This window comes from Heptranchias perlo, chromosome 40, assembly GCF_035084215.1.
Source record: "Heptranchias perlo isolate sHepPer1 chromosome 40, sHepPer1.hap1, whole genome shotgun sequence".
NCBI classification, from domain to species: domain Eukaryota; kingdom Metazoa; phylum Chordata; class Chondrichthyes; order Hexanchiformes; family Hexanchidae; genus Heptranchias; species Heptranchias perlo.
The window spans coordinates 11,401,211-11,423,138 of NC_090364.1; the positions used below are offsets into that span (position 1 = coordinate 11,401,211).

Here is a 21,928-nt window from a genome sequence, read left to right on the forward strand (position 1 = left end):
TTTGTTCACGATACCTGGTCAGGATCTAATACTATGCATATCTGGTGGAAAACTCCTTTAATGGTTCAGCAATCAAAAATAATGAGTTTCATCTTCTCTCCAGCTAGCAACCTTGCACACATTAGCACTTTAAGGACACAAGGTAGGTTCTGATGCAATTAGCTTGACGTAGAGAAAATGTTTCCACTTGTGGGAGAGTCCAAAACTAGAGGTCATAAATAAAAATATATCCCTTGGAGATGTGGACATCTCCAGACAACTTTGTATATTGTTTACTTCAGATATTGAGGCAATGGATCTAATTTATTTCTTAAAATACAGCAACTTGAAGCCATCTATCTTCAGTCACAATAAAAAATGTAGTACAGAAATATTACTGCTTGAGGCATTTGCTTGTGTCACAATTAGTTCCTAGTTTCCAGTCAAGGATTGTTTTTCAATGACTAATGAGATTTTGAAGAATGCAGCACCAAATTTGGTTACTAAATCTCTCAACTGCTTTATTAGATTAGGTAAGTCAATTTATCAGATCTTTATCTCTAGGACAGTGTTGATGCTGTCTTCTCTGCTTCCACACCCATTTTTCCACTTTTTGATAGAAAACTAATTATTTGTGGGTTCAGTCTATAAAGTATTTTTCCCCACCCCACCACATTCAAGCTGTCATTTTTTTTTAAAGTTAACCTATAGTGACATATCTTTGATAATGAAGAGCTTGAATGTCCTAGTGTGGTCAGATACTTCACAATATTGTTTAATTCATTCTGCAATGGCAAGCCTCGCAAAAGACATTATCCAAAAGTAATTATTTGGACTGTTCCTTCCTCACTAAAACCCATAACAAAGACCCAAAGTGAATACATTTAAGTTCTGCTTTCCCCACTCCTCCCCCATGAAAGTTATTGCTGAGTCCTGTTATATAGACTCAAACTCAGTTTCCACTACAGAAATAAACGGAACCCTTCCCCAATTAACAAAATGCTTCTTCCAAACCATGATGGCAGTGACTAGCCTTCAGTATAGTCGGTCTCTGTTTTTTGGCTATTCTATCCATGTCAGTAATATCCTCATTGATAAAATATTTTTCCCATATCCATCTCAATCACCAAAGTCCACTCCACATAATCCAACTGCAAATTCAATATTCATGTAAAACTGAAAAGAGTTGGAGGAGAGGCAGAATCCAAGGATTTCACATAAGCTGTTTTCCATAAATGTCTGCTTCCTGTTTTCAATATAAAAGACACCACATGCAATACAATAGCACTAATGTACATAACCCGTTGAGCACAGCTTCAAACAAGTTAGACATCAGAGGAATTGACTTTAGTTCTAAAGTATGTAGTTTAAAGTTAATTCTATGTGAACAACTATTTGGCTGTAAAGTAGATCGAGTGATAGTGATAGGACCATTCTAAGCCATAATAAACCTCTTGAAGTGATAGGATTTTACATAGAATTGCTTAGAATGTACAGCAGAGAAACAGGCCATTCGGCCCAAGCCGGTGTATACGCTCCCAAAGAAACTCTTTGCTTCCAACTTCATCTAACCCTATCAGCATATCCTCTTATTCCTTTCTCTCTCTCTCTCATGTATTTATCTAGCTTCCCCTTAAATGCATCTATGTTAGTCGCCTCAACTACTCCTTATGGTAGCAAGTTCCACATTCCAACCACTCTCTGAATAAAGAAGTTTCTCCTGACTTCTTCACTGGATTTATTGGTGACTATCTTATATTTATGGCCCCTAGTTCTGGTCTCCCCAGGAGTGGAAACAGCTTCTCTACATCTACCCTATCAAATCCTTTCATTATCTTAAAGGCCTCGATCAGGTCACCCCTCAGTCTTCTCTTTTCCAGAGAAAATAGGCCCAGCCTGCTCAATATTTCCTGATAGTTATAACCTCTCAGTTCTGGCATCATCCTAAATATTTTTTGCACCGTCTCCAGTGCCTCTATCTTTTTTATAATATGGAGACCAGAACTGTTCACAGTACTGCAAGTATGGTCTAATCCAAGGTTCAATACAAGTTTTACATAACTTCTCTGCTTTTCAATTCTATCCCTCTAGAAATGAACCCAGTGCTTAGTTTGCCTTTTTTATGGCCTTATTAACCTGTGTCGCTACTTTGTGATTTGTGTATCTGTACCCCCAGATCCCTCTGCTATTCTACCCCATTTAGACTTATTATCCAAGCAATGATTTGAGCAACACTGGTAACTAAGTCGTTGGATGCACGACCCTGCATTTCTTCAGCACTGCAGCATTACCCACCGCATGGATGCATGTCCCTGCAATTCTTCTGCACTGCAGCATTATTCCTGCACTGCAACATTACTCACCGCATGGATGCATATCCCTGCATTTCTTCTGCACTGCAGTATTACCCAATACATGGATGCAAGTGCCTGCATTTTTCTACACTCAGCATTACTCACCCCATGGATGCAGGTCTCGGCATTGCATCAGTGTTATATTAAACACAACGTTTTGAGTGTAAAAATTGGTGTTTGAATTCATATTATCATTTGTGGCAGAGCCAGAATTTAAACAGTTGAGTTCTAATTCTGATCAAATGAATGCATCTTAACTGAATTAAACCTCCCAGGCAGTAAAGAGGTTCAAAGCTAGTTGAAACTCACTTAAAGTCCATCACTTGCTCTGAAATTTCCCTTTCCCAAATAGCCATGTCACTTTCAGTCAATGTCATACTAAAGTTAATGAATAGATCTGCCAAGCTGCAATTTTTGGGTACTCTAGTTTCAATCTTCAAACAGTAGTTTCAGTATTATACGTGTTTGCAGTGCTGCTGCCTACAGTTTAAAATAAAGTAAGTTATTCGGTGCATTTTCTAGCTGACTTACATTGAAAAGTAAAATATTTTGTGCACCATGGTATTTTAGTGAGGTAGCTTCGGGAAGTTTCTGCCATTCAGCCAAGTGAAGGTGATGTTTTTTGGGCTTCAGCCAGTTAAAAGTTAAAGCAGGTCAGGGGGTACAGGGGTAGTAGCTCAAACAGATGTGTTTTGGTCTGAGGAGAACACAGGGGACTGATATTGCTGGAATCCAGATAGGACATGAAACCTAATCCAATTCCAGATCCAAATACTGCAGATCTTTGAAAATTAGAGAAGAAAGAGTTCATCGGGTGATTGGGTGCACAGCTACAAGTTAAAATGCTTTCAGAGTGATTAAAAAGAACCTCACTCTCACCCAGAAACACTGGGAAATGTTGCACAATTCTGTCTCCACTGCACAGTACATTACATTCTTTACATACAGTAACTGTTTACAGACGGTCTTTGCAGCACCAGATGGAACGGGTAAGGCCTGTGGGATGATTTTCTAAATCTGCACTCCTGGTGCAGAGTCTTGTCTGCCAGCATTGCATATTAAAGTTCCTGGACAAAAAATCGTAGGGAACTTGCCCATGATTTCCTGACCTCTGCTGTTGGTAGGTAAAGTTCTGTGCTGGGAGTGCACATTGGGTAAAAGGGTTAGTACTTATATGTTCAGCTGGTTGATATTTTCAGGTAGCTTCAAAAGGCTGTACCCAGTGTGCGCTGAAACTGGATACATTTCAGTGCTAGAGCTGACAAAAAAATACAAGAAAAGCAATAGCACATCTTGAACAGAACTGAAAAGTCAACTGGTTTTGACTATGGGCTCATGGAACCTCTATACCCATAAACAAAGGGGCTCAATCTTCCTGCATCTTTTCCAATAGTCCCAAATGCCTGTTATATGAGCATTTCCTTACACGGAAGCCAAGCAGCTCTTTTCTTCTCCCACTCCAAAGTCTCACATACACAATGATTAAAACCAGGGTTCTCTGAATTACCTGGATTAAGCAGATGTCACAATCAGCATCCCTTTTAAAGTCAAAACATTAGAGAATAACAATTTGATTCTTCGTTTTATCCCCCCCCCCCCCATTAGGGCCATTTAAACAGTGAACGCTAATGTCACTGTGGTACTGGCTTGAACAAATTACCAACGCTGAAGCTCTACAGTGGCATTCTAAATCTTTTGTCAGAAATCATTGTAAGTCTCCACCGAGGTTTCCTTGAAAAATCACCTGTACCCTTATCCTATTGGATTTTAAAGTGCATGTTCCTTTACTATGTTAGTATTTGGCTGCCTCTGTGCGTTCCACACTGAAAATTAGGGTACAAACCGATGAGTGTTGTCAAATTGTTTATCTACAGCCAATGTTCAAAACAATGACTAGAGAATGGGTACAGAATGGAGACATCAGCTTGCTAAACTACATACTTCAACCCACTTATTGGAAACGCATTTTTTTCACCCAATAAGTGCAGTGTATGACACCTTTTATTACATAATTAATAGAACACAAGAAAAGTCAGATAAGAAAAGGCCATTTGACCTATTGAAGTACATCATTCTAGAATGCGAGTTGGCTATGGTAGATTAGGAAATTAGATTAAAAGATATGATGGTAGATAAACAATGGCAAACATTTAAAGAAATAATTCATAATTCCCAGCGAATATACATACCCTTGAGGAATACAAACTCCACAGGAAAAGTGATCCAACCATGGCTAACCGTTAAGGATAGTATTAGATTAAAAGAGACTTTGTTGCTAAAAAGAGTAGTAAACCTGAGGATTGGGAGGGTTTTGGAAATCAGCAAAGGATAACCAAGAAATTGATAGAGGGAGAAAATTGAATACGAGAGTAAACTAGCAAGAAATATAAAAACAGACTGTAAGAGCTTCTATAAAAATATATAAAAATGAAGCGAGTTGCAAAAGTAAACGTGGGTCCCTTAAAGGCAGAGACAGGAGAAACTATAATGGGGAATAAGGAAATGGCAGAGACATTAAACAAATATTTTGTATTATCTTCACAGTAGAAGACACAAAAAACATACCAGAAATAGTGGGGAACCAAGGGGCTAATGAAAGTAATTAAGATTAATAAAGAAAATTTTTTAGAAAAATGAATGGGACTAAAAGCCAACAAATCCCCTGGACCTGATGGCCTACATCCTAGGGTTTTAAAAAAGGTGGCTGCAGAGATAGTGGATGCATTGCTTTTGACCTTCCAGAATTCCCTGGATTCTAGAACGGTATTATGGATTGGAAGGTAGCAAATGTAACCCCACTATTCAAGAAAGAGGGAAGAGAGAAAACAGGGAACTATAGGCCAGTTAGCCTAACATCAGTAGTAGGGAAAATGCTAGAATCTATTATTAAGGATGAAGTAACAGGGCACTTAGAAAATCATAATATGATTAGGCAGAGTCAACACAGTTTTAAGAATGTAAGAAATAGGAGGAGTAGGCCATTCGGCCCCTCAAGCCTCCTCCACCATTTAATAAGATCATGGCGGATCCTCAACCTCAACTCCACTTTCCCGCCTGATCCCCATATCCCTAGATTCCCTTAGAATCCAAAAAATCTATCCACATCAGTCTTGAATATACTCAACGATTCAGCATCCACAGCCCTCTGGGGTAGAGAATTCCAAATATTCACGACCCTCTGAGTGAAGAAATTCCTCCTCAGTCATAAATGTCCGATCCCTTATCCTGAGACTATGTCCGCTAGCTCTAGACTCTTCAGCCAGGGGAAACATCCTCTCCAGCCCTCTTGTATGTTTCAACGAGATCACCTCTCATTCTTCTAAACTCCAGAGAGTACAGGCCCATTCTATTCAATCTTTCTTCAAAAGACAACCCTCTCATCCCAGGAATCAATCTAGTGAACCTTCATTTCACTGCCCCTAAGGCAAGTACATCCCGCCTTCGGTAAGGAGACCAAAACTGTACACAGTACTCCAGGTGTGGTCTCACCAAAGTCCTGTACAATTGCAGCAAGACTTCCTTACTCTTGTACTCCAACCCCCTTCCAATAAAGGCCATTATACCATTTGCCTTTCTAACCGCTTGCTGTATCTTCATGCTAATTTTCTGTGTTTCATGTACAAGGATACCCAAATCCCTCTGAACACCAACATTTAATAGTATCTCACCATTTAAAAAATATTCCGTTTTTCTACTTTTCCTCCCAAATTGAATAACCTCACATTTCCCCACATTATACTCCATCTGCCACCTTCTTGTCCACTCACCTAACCTGTCAATATTCCTTTACAGACTCTTTGCGTCCTCCTCTCAGCTTACTTTCCTACCTAGCTTTGAATCGTCAGCAAATTTGGATACTTTACACTCGGTGCCTTCATCTAAGTCATTAATATAAATTTTAAACAGCCGAGGCCCAAGCACCGATCCCTGCGATATCCCACTCGTTACAACCTGCCAACCCAAAAATGACCTGTTTATTCCTACTCTCTGTTTTCTGTCCGTTAACCAATCCTCAGTCCATGCTAATATATTACCTCCAATCCCATGAGCAATAATCTTGTGTACAAACCTCTTATGTGGCACCTTATTGAATGTCTTTTGAAAATCCAAATATACTACATCCACTGGTTCCCCCTTATCTACTCGGCTAGTTATACCCTCAAAAAACTAATAGATTTGTCAAACATGATTTCCCTTTCATAGAACTAGAGGGCATAGTCTCAGGATAAGGGGCTGGTGATTTAGGACTGAGATAAGGAGGAATGTCTTCACTCAGAGCATCGTGAATATTTGGAATTCTCTACCTCAGAGAGCTGTGGATGCTCAGCCATTGGATATATTCAAGACTGAGACTGACAGATTTTTGGATTCTAAGGCAATCAAGGGATATGAGGATCGGGCAGGAAAGTGCAGTTGAGATCGAAGATCAGCCTGATCTTATTAAATGACGGAGCAGGCACAAGGGGTCATATGGCCTACTCCTGCTTATGTTCTTATTAGTATAGTAACTCTCCCATCATAACTAATTGTATTCTGAGTAACCCCAATGTTTCTGCCTCTATTACCTTGTTTGGTAGAACAAGGCAAATGTTTAACACAATGTAGGGAGTCCTTGCAGTGAATTTTCACCTTTACCGCTGGACAGAAAACTGATGGTAGCGAATCGGCTTCCCATTTCTAGTCAATGGAAATGAAAATCAGACGGTGTTGTAAGACAGGCGGCCGATCCGCTACCGCTCGTTTTCTGCCCCGCTGTAAAAGTGAAAATTCATCCCCTTGCCTCATTTTAACCAAACTGTGCAACTTTTAACAGTTTATTTGAAAATGTATCTGGAAATTCATTACTGATGTTCTGGTACCAAGCACAAGTAGCGCTGTCCACTAGGATCCCTCCTTAGTGCACAACCTTTCACAATTGGCCAGGTCTTTTCAGAAAGTGAGAAATTGAAATGAGAAGCATCATTACAATTTTGTTTATATGGTACAATTGCTTAGAGTGGGATAGTTTGCAGTGGGGAATTCACAAATATTCAATAATTGCAATATTATTCTGAGCATCAGGATAAACAAACAATCTGCCCTCAGTCCCCCATCAAGTCAGTGGCTAAGTGCAATAGATAGTGTGGCATTCTGCCATGCAGACCAGCCAGGTCCCAGGTTCAATCCCTGATCTATGCCAAGTTAGTGCATCTCAACTGGACAGCAATGGAAAACTGCAACTGACCTTAAATGAGATATAGGGCTTCTGCTGGAAAGTGTGTGTTTGAATGTAGATGACACAGGGTAATGTTTGGTTGAGATGACGTGTGGTGCCTTCCCACCTCTCCAACCAAATAAATGTCTGTACTTGCACAGAGATTGACCACTTCAGTTAGTTATCAGAGGGTGCTGGCACCCATGGACCTATAACCCAACCTGAGTCATTGGCTTCAGAAGAGAAAGTAGGAAAAATGATAGAAAACATGGGGGAAAATTCTTCCATAATCTTCCCTTATTTGCAATTTAATACTTCTTCCATTTCAAAAAGACTTTCCCAGCAGCCACTGTACTGTGCTACCAACACAGCGTCACATGAAAGACGTAGTAAAACAAGAACTGGGTGGATATGGTGGGAAAGGGATGAACTGGGCTATGCCTAACAATTTGATTTAATGTTAAATAATGGGACTTGAAGTCATTGTGACTATGATAATCAAACTGGTGAGTTTGTTTTGGGAGGGGGCAAGGGGAAAAAAATGGAACTAATTCCCACAATGTTTACCACTAATTCTGGTTAGGCATTAGGTCAGGTGGCTAAAATAAATTGTTCTGAGCAGCAAAGAAACCAGCAAAACACTCCGCATTTAAAACTGAGAGAAAGTCAATAAAGTAATGACAGGACCAGGCTCACCACTGCTAGAACTTCCTGTGCAATATCAATACATCGCAGCTCCAATGTGGTATGTTGTGACTATACACTTAGAACTCCCCATACGATGAGCTGTGTTCCACTGGGATACATTTCTTTTTGGTCAGCCAGGTGTCTGTTCTGTGCAAAACCCCATCGCCATGTTTAAGAGTCTTCAAATCGAGCTACTGAGACATCTGGACCCACCTGTATGGTTCTTGCTTTCCAAATATGGTTTACACACACTCTCCCCATAGGGACACATCCCACTTGCCCAAGTCCAGAGAGGCTAGCAGCAAGTTGGCAGAACCAAGGCTTAGGGACTCCCATGTGACCATAGGGTCACTGCTGGAACCTAACCAACTAAAATCATGCAAGCTTACAAAAGCTGCTTCCCACCGCTTTCCCAGGTAGGACCACCATATTGACTGAGGAATTGGCTTCCAAGATTACTTGGAGCAGCCCTCAGTGACTGGTCTACCCATTCAAGTTCCATTAGTAAGGCTGGCTACTAATGGCCAATCATTAACAATACCCTGGATTACCGTGGACCTACCTGGTCTAGGTACTGGATTAGTGAGTTTGCCACAGAGGGTTGACTTGGTTCAGAGCCTCGGTTGTCAGGCTTGTCACCTTGGAAGCATCTCAACCCCAACGAGAACCAGCTTACCTAGACCCTAAAGACAAAAGTCCAGTCGGTTGTCAGACTGGGAGAGCATCCAGATTGAAATTCAGTCACCCCAAACAAGTCTTGTTTGCCTCCTAGCAACTGGTCAGCATGGCTTTGGAGCAGGTTATGTTTAGAAGGTGCGTACAAGGGAATGGAATGAGACAGAAATGAAAAGTAGTACCAGTTAATTAGAATCAAACTACATAAAAAAATGAAAAGCAATCAAGGACATCATATGTTAGCTATTTCCTTTGTAATGTCAAAACCCCAACCAAATCTAGCCTGGTGAAAAAGGACTAAACATCTGGAAAACAGAATACGATAGAAAAGGAGATAGAACAAAGGCGAAGTGAAGTAAAAAATAAAAATAAATAAAAAAGCCAAAGAGAAAAAGAAAAAGGAGCCAAGTGAACTACTAGATATCTTCCATGATCAGCAAGGCTCAGAGTTTGCAAGGTTTATTAGGTTGATGGCTTTCTATTGTACTTAGTATAATAGGATGAAAATACTCAAAACTCAGAGGATGCAAGCCAATGTCAAAAGATTGAATGTTACCTGCTACATTGACACTCACTTGATCAGTGAGAACAACTCAATTTGATTGTCACTGTATTTGGATTTTCACTTGGTACAGGCACTGCAGTAAATCAGGATTGATGCTTTGATCTTGATAACTTTTGCCCTGTTTCTTTGATGGGCTTTTTCTGCCAAGAATGGGGAGAACAGAAGTCCAGCATGATAGAAGCTTACAGCTCATGATCAATACTTTGATCGTCCAAGCCTTAGTGGATCTTCGAGCCTTGCTGCAAAATTGCAATGATTCAAGCTCCCAGTCAGTATGAGGAAAAGGAATCAATTTGGTATAGGTTATCCTGTTTAAACTCCAGAGCTTGTTTTTCCTCAAGATTGGAGGGGTGAAACAGATTGAAAATATTCCCACAGACCTAATAAGGATGCAGGAATTACTCAATAAATTCTCTTTTTTTTTGAGAGCTGTACAAGGTCACAACTGGTGCTGGTTACCAGAGAAATACAGCTGTGGAGAGAGCATGGGGGAAAAATATGGCAAACAATGAGTTAGTCTCTTAAAGACGGGAGGACTTTAGCCTTGCTTTCTCTTCACTCCAAGGCTGAATGATTTGGATCTAAACTCGTGCAAAATTCTAAACTGTGTTTAAAACAGAAGGACATTCAAGTGAGTTTACCAGAGAGTAACATGACTTTCAGGTCAGAGTAAGAAAACTTGATTCTACTGTTCTTGGCTTTTAATTAAACCCATTAGTTTATTCTTGAATCTGGGAGATGCTGGAAAAGTTTCATTTACTTCCCATTCCTAGTTGTCTTGAGATGGTGGTAGTTGGCCTTCTTCTTGAAGTGCTGCCGTCCTTCTGGTGATGGTGCTCGGTAGGAAATTCGAGGATATTGACTCAGCAACAGTGAAGCAACAGCGATATATTTCCAAGTCAGAATGGTGTGCGACTTGAAGGGGAACTTGGAGATGATTGTGTTCTTATGCTTTGCTGCTCTGCTCATAGGACATAGAAGGCAGATACTTGGAACCTCATGGTAGGTTGCATTACAGATGTGACTAGTAATTCAACTGCGAATTTCACATGCGCCCAAGTGTAATTCATATCCCCTCTTTCCCCTCCTCCAGCTCCACTATTTTCTCCAATCTCTTTAGACCCGTGTAACCATGCTGCAGCATGACTTGCCAGACCAAGTCAGCCTCCACAAAGTACCTTGTCCATATGGCCATTATTCATGTGTAAATCTAGACAATAAGGGTCAGCAGACTATTCGTACTTGAGGGAATCACAGCAAAACTGGATTTTGTTCTCATCCATTATCAGACATATTTTTCAGTAGTGTTCACTGGGTAACAATTAGAAGCAAGATCCCTTCCTTCTTAGTCCATTGAGATGAAGGCCAAATGCATCAGCCCATTGGCTGAAATCACATACCTCAGCACAGACCAGGGATCAAACACGTGACTTCCTTAGTTTGCCACTTCAATATCACTTCACACTTAATTACGTCATTGTGACAACATCCAGACCTCATTTTAAAGCTGTAGATACGGTTACAATGGGAGTTATGTGCACACACAGACCAAATTCAGTATGCCATAGTACCAGGCTATTTGCGTGAAGGATCAGAACTGGAGAGGATTTTAAAATTGTGCACAGACAGAGCTACATTCCATGAGGATATAAGACTTGCTAAATATAGAACAAGGCATGTGACGGTACAGGGAATGGCTTGGGAGTGTACTCATTACAAGTGATTGGTAGAAGGATTAGAGCAGAAACGAGGAAATATTTTTTCACCCAGAGGGTGGTGGCGGTCTGGAACTCACTGCCTTAGAGGGTGGTAGAGGCAGAAACCCTCAACTCATTTAAAAAATACCTTGATGTGCACCTGAAGAGCCGTGACCTGCAGGGCTATGGACCAAATGCAGGAAAGTGGGATAAGACTGGGTGGCTCGTTCCTCAGCCAGCGCGGACACGATGGGCCAAATGGCCTCCTGTGCCGTAAATTTTCTATGATTCTACGATTCTAACAGCCTTACTTCTCCCCCCGCCCTGCCCAGCATGCACATTTTAAATCAATTTCAGAAATGCGTCAAAAGTTCAGTTAGGATTGTACCAGTTGTGTTTTATTTGGAAAAATCGTACCATTGTTAGTCCCTTTAAGCTGATATATTTCAGCATGAAACGTCACTTCCCCACGCTGAAATTCTGCACACTAATACAGCAACTGGTGCACAGTTTCAAAAGTTACCAGTGCTGTCCCCTGGAATTTTCCCCTGTGGGTGTTATACACCAAAAGCGTAGTTTCCAAAATGTCAGCGTGCAACTGCCTATAAGCATCATTAAATAAACCTGCTGTGGATGAAGCGCCTGTTTTAAGTATCACACAATTACAACCCCTGACATCTTCTCAGTTGCAAGTTAGATTTATTCATTTATTGAATTTAGACAGCTGTAAGAGAGCTTTTAAACCTCATTATATGGGATTTTTTGAGGGGGAGCAAGATATAGGAAAGGAATCCCAATTTCCAACCTAATTTTTCCAGGAAAAAATATTCCCTTTAATTCAGTAAAATAGAAATATCTAGTGTAAGTGAATTTTTAATCCTCTGTAGTACATGTAACTTGATCTGATACTGCAACACGTCAAGGAAAAGTACATCAAATTGTGAGATCAAAGCTTTGGGAGTACCCCAATATCATTGATTCAGAACTGTCTGGTTGCCCCAAAACAAACAAGTGTTATTCTGTAAAATATGCAGACACATTAACTTCTTACCTTTCTTGTGCGTGCTTCACCATTGTTTTAGTAAACGGATATGTCAAGGTGGAGCGTAGACATTTGGCTCCAGCTTGTATGCAATGTGATTAGGTCAGAAGTTGTATTGGGATTAATTTTAACAGTTGATTTTATATAAAATAAACTCTCCAGTATTTCCTATAACATGGTCATTAGCTCTTTTTAGAAGTTGAAATCCTCCAAGTTTCAATTGTACATTATCCATACACTCTGTCCGTTAAAAACCTCAAGTCTATTGTAAGAATCTGTTGAATTTCAATTTCCTAAACAATGATGAAATCAAATGAACTTCCTCCAATAATTATACTCAGGTACATATGACACTACCACTATTCCAGATATTGACAACAGTGGACTAGAGCTTAGATCCAAAAGGGACATAAAACTGAAATGGTGCTCAAAATATTGCAGTTGAAACTCTGTCCAATTTGATGCACTTTTTCTTTGCATGCTACGATTGCCCTTATATCACATCCCCGTTGATTGAGTGCATCGGTTCTGCAATGGTCCAGTTAGTAGTTTCGCTGCATGGTGTAGTACTGAGCTATACAGACCACAAGATCCTAGCTTTGATCTCTGATCTGTGCTGTGGCACTCTTGGCCTCAGTGTTGCGAAGGAAGGGGCAAGGAAGAATGTTAATCGGGGTCCTACTCCTAAACACCACCCATTGACCCACGCTAGAAAGTAAACTTGCATGGGTGTTACGAGAGGACAGGAAGAGGCTCAGCAATGATGCCCATCAAGTCGTGTCTAGGTTCACAAAGAATGGCCAATTGAGTGAGGCATCAAACGCTGCATGGGATCCATATCCCACCACAAACAGAGGGAGAAGAAAAAAAATCACAAACATGCCGAGCAGAATGTGTGTGGATGTCACTATAATCCATCATTACAGCCACAACACAATTGTAATTATATGCGCAATTAGACCAGTTTCCTTTGCGCCACAACCGGAGAAAAATGTAACAAGCTTATTTTGTGTATGTATATATTATATATAGTATTCTTGATTGAGCTTCAATTGTAACTGAAATTGCTAATTTATTAACATAAAAATCCCAAAGACAACCATACCTTTCAGTTTATTTCAAGCAGACCATTCAGCGTTTCACTTTGGTCTCTCCTGAAAGAAATAGAAAAATACTATTAGGTACTCTGTTCAATAGAGTCTAATATGCAGCATTAACCAGAGAGAAAATTTACAACAAACAAATCTCATTAACGCAGCACTGGCTGTGACAAGAGTACAGCTGCAATTTTATTCAGCCCACTAACAGTTACTGCATAGTGCATTAATAATTATCAGGTTGCACCAAGTACCTTGTCTAAGGTTCTATAAACAAAAGATGAAAGACAGACAATATATTGTTTTAGAATATATCAGGTATTGCAAATTTTAGTATTGGGCTGAGGCTGGACATTGGGTTTGGGTGTGGGAGAGACTGCAAATTATTAGTGATTATTTTGTCCTGTCGAAACTTAACACTATACCAATGCACTAACACACTCAGACCAGTATCACAAAGGTCATGCATTTCTACATTAATATGGTCAAGTAACTGTTTATGCATTTCTACAGTCCTTTCCATTGTCAAGGAGATTTTCCAATTATCAGAGAGCTTGGAGAGCTGCATTATATCCCTCAGAACCACCGCTATGTGCAGTTTCGAAAGAAGGACATTTTGATTAATACGTTTCATTACAGCTATAACATGCAGTGTACCATCACACTTTGGACAGGGAATATTATCTTATTTTCCAATGCAAACCAGCTAGATTTGCCTAAAACCTGATGGACCAGTGGGAACAATGAACTACAGCTGTTACAAATGAACTATAGCTGTTATAAATCTAAGGACTGCCTTAGATATTCTCTCAGGTTCAAAGTACTGGTCACTCCTGCAAGTGGTCCCCATGCCCTATGTTCAGAAGTGTGCCCATACTGCCCAATATCTAATCATATAGCATAAGCTAGGGGTGGAGCAATGGAACTCCACTGTGATCTGAACTGTATATCATGTCTTTTGCATGTGCCTTCACATGAGCTTCTCCAATACTTCAGTAGGCGGAGCGAAAACACTTTAGTTAGAAGAGTCCAGATATGAATTATTGAGGTGATTTACATTTTCCAGACAGCAAATGAACATATAGAGTAACAGTTATAATCAAAGTTCACCTCACTTCAACCCCTTCCTCGTGAAGAAAAATAATAAATGACACCACATATCCCACATTAGTGGGCTAATTAAACTTTCTGGTCAGCCTTCTGGTTCTGACTGGCTGTGTGCTTATGATGAATGAATTTTCCAACATTAGTTTGAGCTCTCTTTCCAGACTTAACTGGACTGACTTCGGACATGTATTTTTATCTTTTTGTTACTTCTGACCACAAGACGTGAGTAGGCTGTCCCTGCAATTTCTTTCCTATTTAGTGATTCACCAGTAGGCCTGGTTAACAAAACCAACTACTACCCCTTTCCCCGCCTTGCCCCTGCCCCTCCCCCCCCCCCACTCAGAATGGATTCTCGGCTGACAACCCATGCTGGCCTCAAATAAATATGTCTTCACAATAATAGATGTGAATGTAACTGTTGCTTCCAGTCGTCGTGTCTCCTTAACATTTAAAATTCCCCTTTCACTCAGTGGCTGCACCATATAGCAATGAGGAGAATTTAAACTTGTAGAAACCAGCTCTAATTTAAAACACACCATTTAAATGTAACTCATTTCCAAATCCTTCTCATAGTAAAACAGACAAAAAATTCCAAAACATGATAAAAGCATAATACATATAATTACCTGTATTCTCATTAAAGTCACATGACACTGTACATCTTGAGGTCAGACATTATTCACCATAAATTACAAACTTAACTTCCCAACAACATAGCACCAAAAAGTAAAAGATCTGGAAATGGTTGCCCTCATGGCTAAGTGAGTTTTTCTGCAGTAATTTAGTTATACAGACTAGGAATATTTCAAGCGCAATCCTCAATCTATGCTGAGTTAGTTGATCTCTGTTAGAGCAGTGGTAGAGGCACTACAGTTTGCTTCGCAGTTAGGAAAGGAAAAAAATAAAGCCGAAGTTTCTACTCCTGATTGTTATCCAGCAACCCCTCCTGGAAGTTTGCATGTGGATCTCAGGCTCGGTTATGATACCCTAGATGTCCCCCGCAGTTCAACAGCTGTCCATACTCACCGTTGAGGCTCATGTGAATAAATAGTAACCACTTGGCCTAGAGGGGGGCTGACACCATACTCCAGCAATTAGTCAATACTATGAGAGAAAGGCAGCAAAATTGGAGAGCATAAATATATAGCTGGTACCAGATCCAATTTAAGTGAATGATATTTGTTATACAAGCAACCATATAAAATGTGCTTTAATATTCCCACTGCTATAGAAAGATAGATTACATTACTCAAGATGTAGCAGTACCACTTCTTCAAATCCAATTTGCCTCTACATATCATTGATAATTTGAAACCAGCGGTGGGTGGGGGCAGAAGAGAAAGAAGGCGTCAGCCTTGGCTCAGTAGTGGCACTCTCACCTGAGTCAGAAGGTTTCAAGCATCATTCCAGAGATTTGAGCACAAAAACTAGGCTGACACTCTAGTGCAGTATTGAGGGAGTGCTGCACTGTCGGAGGTGCCATCTTTCAGATGCGATGTTCAACCGAAATCGGTCATCTCAGACGGACGTAAAAGATCCTATGGCACTATTCCAACAGGAGCTGGGGAACTTTCCTGTTGTCCGAGCCAACATTTATCCCTCAATTGACACCAATAAAAAAAAGATTTTCTGGTCATTTATCTCAATGCTCTTTGTGGGATCTTGTATGCTGATTGGCTGCTGTGTATCTCTACGTTACAACAATGACTACACTTCAAAAATATTTCACTGGATGTAAAGCACTTTGAGATGTCCTGAGGTCACAAAAGGTCTATATGAATGTAAGTTTGTTCTTTAAGGGTTAAATTATTGGCTCCTTTGAAAGCTAATTCATTTCATCCTGTAAATCCATACCATCAATCTCTCTCCCCAGCTCTTTTTAAAAATTAACCTCCAAGCAGAAGAAAAGACAGAACTCTTAGTAAAAGCTTGGAGGGAAAGGCACTTAGGCAAATCTTAGCACTGCTGGTTGAATTTTCTGGGCTCCAAGATCCTACTCTTCAACGAGAGATAGAGACTTTTCTTTTGGGAGGAATTTGTTCAGCTTTCAATGTCAATGTTGGGTCTGAACCCCAAGTACAGGAAAAAAATCTTGCTCCTTTTAACCTCATTTGATTCTTCCCAGATTATAAGGACTGTTACAGTTGAAAGGATTGTGAACTGAGACCCCGTAAACCTGCAATGTCAAAAACGCCCTGGAATCTTGGTAGAGATCCTTTGAACTGAAGCAGAAACTCCTGATGATCCTAGATTCAATGGCTTGTTTCGGTTTTTTGAATCAGTTCTCAGGATGCGGGTTCTCTTGAAATTTAATGAGGATTCAGTCAATGCGAAGAGAATTACTCTGATACCAAATGCTTGCCAGGAAGGTGCATGGCTCCAGTTGTCCCAAATACTCGGCAACTGATTTGAGTTTCTTCAACAATTGTGCTGGAGGAAGCACCATTATTGAGGAAGCCTCCCAAATTCAATGCAGAGTCCCCTTGAGCTTGTTCCACCATCCTATTAGATCATGGTGGATCTGTACCTCAACTCCATATCTTGATACCCTCACCCAACAAAAAACTCTCAGTCTTGAAAATTTCAATGGACCCAACATCCAAACGCCTTTTGGGGAACAGTTCCTGCAATGTTTGTTCGACAATACGAATGACTGTGAAAGGAAACTGAAAATCTCGTGTTCTGATCATTGTCTCTGCTCTAACTGGCCCTCTTATTTTTGTGAGCAGACACTATGCCTGATTCATCAGACTGAATAATCATCCTTCCCTGGAATCATTGCCAGAATTTGCATGAGCCACTGGCAGCCCAAGGGAAGGCAGACACACTAGGTTTAGCCACCTTATGAAATCAATAATATGCCAATCCAAAAAAGCATAAAGTAGAGAATATTACTTAAGGCCAACAGGCCCAAAAGCATGGCACGGTACAAAACTGAAACACTGAATTTTTTTCAGGGAGAAATTATAGTCTGATTGATGATATTGGCAGGTGTAAAAGAATGAAGGATATTTTCTTATGGCAGTAGCATTAGAGTGTGGCAAGGTCAGGTGAAATACCAATCTTTCAAAAGGATAAGAATCTGAAGATCTTGTATGTTGTACAATGCAAGCAATTGATTTAATCAATATGTAATTTCTTCTTGGAGGGAGGAGTTTAATTTTGTGCTATTTACATTCCCTTTAGTTGCTTTCCATTTGCACCTAGTCAGAAGTGTAGGAGCTGGCGGGGTAGCAAATCTTGCTCCATTAAAGGTCAATGCTGCTCTTCATGAATATTGATTAATACACAAGCTGAAACTGATGGCCTGAGTAAGACAGTTTACGCTACTAGTATCTGGAGCAAGGCCGGGGGAGGGGGGGGGGGGGGAGAAAGAAAGGTTAACAATATTGCCAGGATCACTCCAGGGTGATTTCCATAGTACATTTACCCCAGGACAAATCTGACAGTATAGGCAACATCTCACACAGAATCAACGTGAACTAGTTTATTGCTGACTCCAGTGGGAAGGAGTCGCTCACACATTTGCAAATTGGTTGATGCCATGTCATTGGCACTTGTCTTTATTGCCAACACAAATGAAACTAGATATATCTTGAGCCTTAGACTGACCGAAGGGGCAGCATTACATACCAAGTTAGGGATTATTTTCGTTTAATACCTGCTTTTCAGCCTGAACAGGAACAGAGGCAGAGAGTGAGACTATGGAAGGAATTTTAGATAACGGCATGGATTTTGAAACTGGCGTGTGGGTGGATAGAGAGCCTGTGGAAGTATAATAGGGGAACGGGACTTCATGCAAGACAGGATGCCGGCAGTGACGTTTTAGACAAGTTGCAATTTGTAAAGGATAGAACGTGGGAGACCAGCAAGGAGAGTATTGGAGTAACTGAGCTGAAGGCATGGATAAGCATATCAGCATCAGTGCAGGTAAGGTGGGGGAGGGGGAAAGAGGAGCTGAGCACAATGTTGCGAAGCTGGACATAGATGGCCTTGGTGGTGACAAGGGTGCAGGGTTTCCAGTTTAGCTCAGAATCAGATTAGGACATCAAAGTTGTGTACTGGTGGACAGGGTCAGTCTGAGGGAGCTGCTAGATAGGAAGGGAAATTGAGTGCTACGGTGCCGAGTTTTAGGTGGGTGCTGACCACAATGGCTTTGACTTCACAAACACTCAGTTTAAGAACATTCTTGTTCCAAGACTTGAAAGGCCACAGCAATGGTCAAGGAGTCAGGAGTACGAGGAGAGGAGTAAAGCTGATGTCGTCAGTATACATATAAAAGCTGACCTCATGCCTATAATGACGTCACTAAGGGGCAGTGTCCAGACAAGGAAAAGGGAGCAGGGGAAGGATGAAGTCTTGGGGCATATGCATTGTCAACACTTGCATGATAACAAGTAACAAATACTGACAAAAAAAGCCAACAGAGTCACTAATTCAGTTTAATTATACACATACGTCTAAAAGGTACACAGCTAGAAGCCTCCAGCTTACACTGCACCCTTCCAAAGGTACTTTATTAGCAATCCAAATTTAAAAATTGCAATGGTAATGCACTCGGAAAAAGAACATTACGGCAGAAACTTGTGATAGTCATAATCCTCTATTTATGCTTCATATTTTCTCACTCGATAAAACTGTCCGATGAAACCTACAAGGCCTTTATGCAGGTTATAGGGAGCTCATTTGACTAAATCGTAGTATACGGTAATATTTCTGTATTTACAAGCTCAATTCTTCAATATCTAAATCAATATAACTTGCTCAATAAGAAAGTGAAATTAAAACACTGACATTATGTCAAAAGTTCTTCTCACAGAACTTTAGAGGATATACTCATTTGTACGCAGGTTAGAGTACTTTGTTATAAAGCATAACCGTGGAAAATAAGTTATTTCAGGAGGGAAAACTACCAACAATACTGTATCCTTTAAATCATCACTAAATACAAACTATAAGGTTCAACAATTGCTACTCATTTAACGTCTGGAGGGATTTGCAGCCCCAGTACCCAACTGGCATCCACCCAAAGTGAGTGCATTTGGGACTCACTGCACACATCTAATTTTCTGCTTCAAACATAACTGTATTCATTCATCAACCAAAAATGCTAACCCACCAAACATTCTTCCCCAACCCTTTTTTAAAAAAAAACCCATGCAGTGAATGCGCCATAGGCAACTAGATGTCACAGGTGGTTTAGATGATATGGTCCATCAGTTCACCATGTCTACATACAGCCTGCTAAGAAGTTTTAAAAGTGCATCAGTGGTGCAGATCAAATTTGGCAAGCACTGAGAAGATACTCGTCATTCCACAGCTGATCCAGATACTTGGTTCAATCTGTAATGTCTGAGCCACGACACCTGTGTGTATCTGCACAATTTGTTCTTTCTCCTTCCTTTTTTTGCCAATTTTCTCCCCTTGCCCATCTCCCATCATCCTCCAATATTTCCTCCAACTGTCATAGTTCTCATGAGCCCAGAACGTAAGTGCTCCTCCTTTTAAGACGCTCCATAAAACCTACCTCTTTGACCCAGGCTTTTGTTCACTTGTCCTAATGTCTCATTCTTTTGCTCAGTGTTATTTTTTAATCTGACTGCGCTGCTGTGAAACGCCTTGAGACGTTTTACTATATTAAAAGGTGCTATATAAATGTTAGCTGCTGTTGTTAAAACCAAGGGGGCATCACAATGAAGCCCAATTCTGTTCTCATCAGATGTTCACATGTCAGCACTTTTCAACATGGTCACTATATGACAATGGTAGGTTGGAATCCATGCTAATGAAGATTAAACCTCCCCTAAGGGCACAGAGATCAATTATAGTGCCTTCATCGCTGTCCTGGATTGGGATCAGCTAATGATGCACAGATCAGGGAAAGAAATTCTGATATTCCTGTTCAATATCACACCTGGCAGTGCATTAACCATCAAGTCACCAGGGAGTACCACACTTACAGTTCAATGTCTTGATCGAACAATAATACCTATAACTCGACAGATTTCGTAATTACCATCAGGCTAGCATTGCAGTAAGCCTCGAGATATTTTCACAGCATTGACAAAGACATATTGAGAGATATGAGCCATCAGTGCACTTTCATACAATTTAGATCTTCCTATAGCAATGAGTTAAATGGGCCATCATTTAGCAGACTAAATTGGAAAAAATTGAGATTTTGGGGAAAATAAGGTGACATAGTAAGTTCATGGCAGTTTTTTTCTGGATTCAATGCTGTCCAGACCAAGGAGATGAAACTCTCCTCTCTCTGCTATGCATAAAAGAGTCTTATTATGAAATTAATTTTACATGGAAAAACATAGAAGTTACAACAACGAAACAGGCCGTTTAGCCCAACCAGTCTGCGCTGGCGTTTACCATCCACACGAGCAATGGTAATCTTATTTGGAGACACAATCCCACAGCACAAAATTTCCCACAATTTGAAATTTTCACTCAGTAAGACAATATGGGTAGAAAGTGCAGAAAAGGACAAAAGCTGTACAAATGTAGTAGCGGAGCGCGAGACTGGTGCTAAGAATTATTGGGACGCAATGCAGGTATTTTTTTTTAAACAATGCATCTAGCTGAACCATATCCAGCCAGTGTATATGACACTACTTTGCCCAAAGTGACAGACATCCAAGACCTCAAGGGGGGCAAAAATTCATCGAAGTAAAAAAGCTTTAATCATAAACTGAAGCTTCAGCCATTGTATCAAATTAGGTTAATTAATGTTGTATTACCAGACAAACTGAGTAGAACTACTAAATCACAGAATCTAGTCTTATTTTTCTTCTTCCCTGTTCTTTACGTTAATTTTATCATGTGATTTGTATCAATTAGTGTTAATTGTATACACAGGTAGTGTGCGCCAATGGGGACTCTCGTATCCTTTTTATATGAGAGCTTATCTAGGGTGTGGTGTGCGTGTGTAAGGGGAATCTCTGAATAAAGGCTTGAAAGTAAATGAAGATCTGGCTCTAGTATTCTATCCTTCACCATTTGGCTATCCAATTTATAAAACTTTACAGGAATTTCTAGTGCTCATCTTTTTTCCAAAGGGCTTGGTATTATAATGTTTCAAGTCTATTTGAAAGTTCCTCTCTAGTCTAGATGAATCTCATTGAGTTCTGTAGGAATGGCAGTCTCAATTGCTACTGTCAATTATGAGTTGTATGTTCTTAATGAGGATATCTGTACAATCTAGTCAACTCTTGCCCACTCTCTAGACCAAATCAGATCAACATATCACTGATATAAGTTGTTATAATTCATGCTCCCCACAATGTCCATTAAAATTAATGCTGCATTGCCAACATGGCTTTTCCATCTTTAAAGAGGCCATTGGTTAACACACACTTTTGTAACTGTTGCTTGACAAGGATATTTAATGATGCTACAATGTAGGACCAAGTAGGCTGTGCAGTACAGTACAGCACAGAGCTAATTAAAGCATGTAGAAACAGCAGAGCACTTTAATCAGCTCAAAGTTACTTATTCCCAAGTGGAGTATACTCATACACTA

The 21,928-nt window shown here is 40.2% G+C and overlaps 1 protein-coding gene across 2 annotated transcripts in view; it reads right to left on the reverse strand.

Annotated features, from left to right (window-relative positions):
* The window catches only part of LOC137305688 (activating transcription factor 7-interacting protein 1-like), a 166,571-nt gene that overhangs the window by 115,581 nt on the left and 29,062 nt on the right, over positions 1–21,928 (reverse strand). For both annotated transcript variants that reach the window (XM_067974593.1, XM_067974594.1), the window contains exon 2: positions 13,299–13,347. The gene's annotated coding sequence lies outside the window, so the exon portion shown is untranslated. The remainder of the gene's footprint in view (positions 1–13,298; positions 13,348–21,928) is intronic.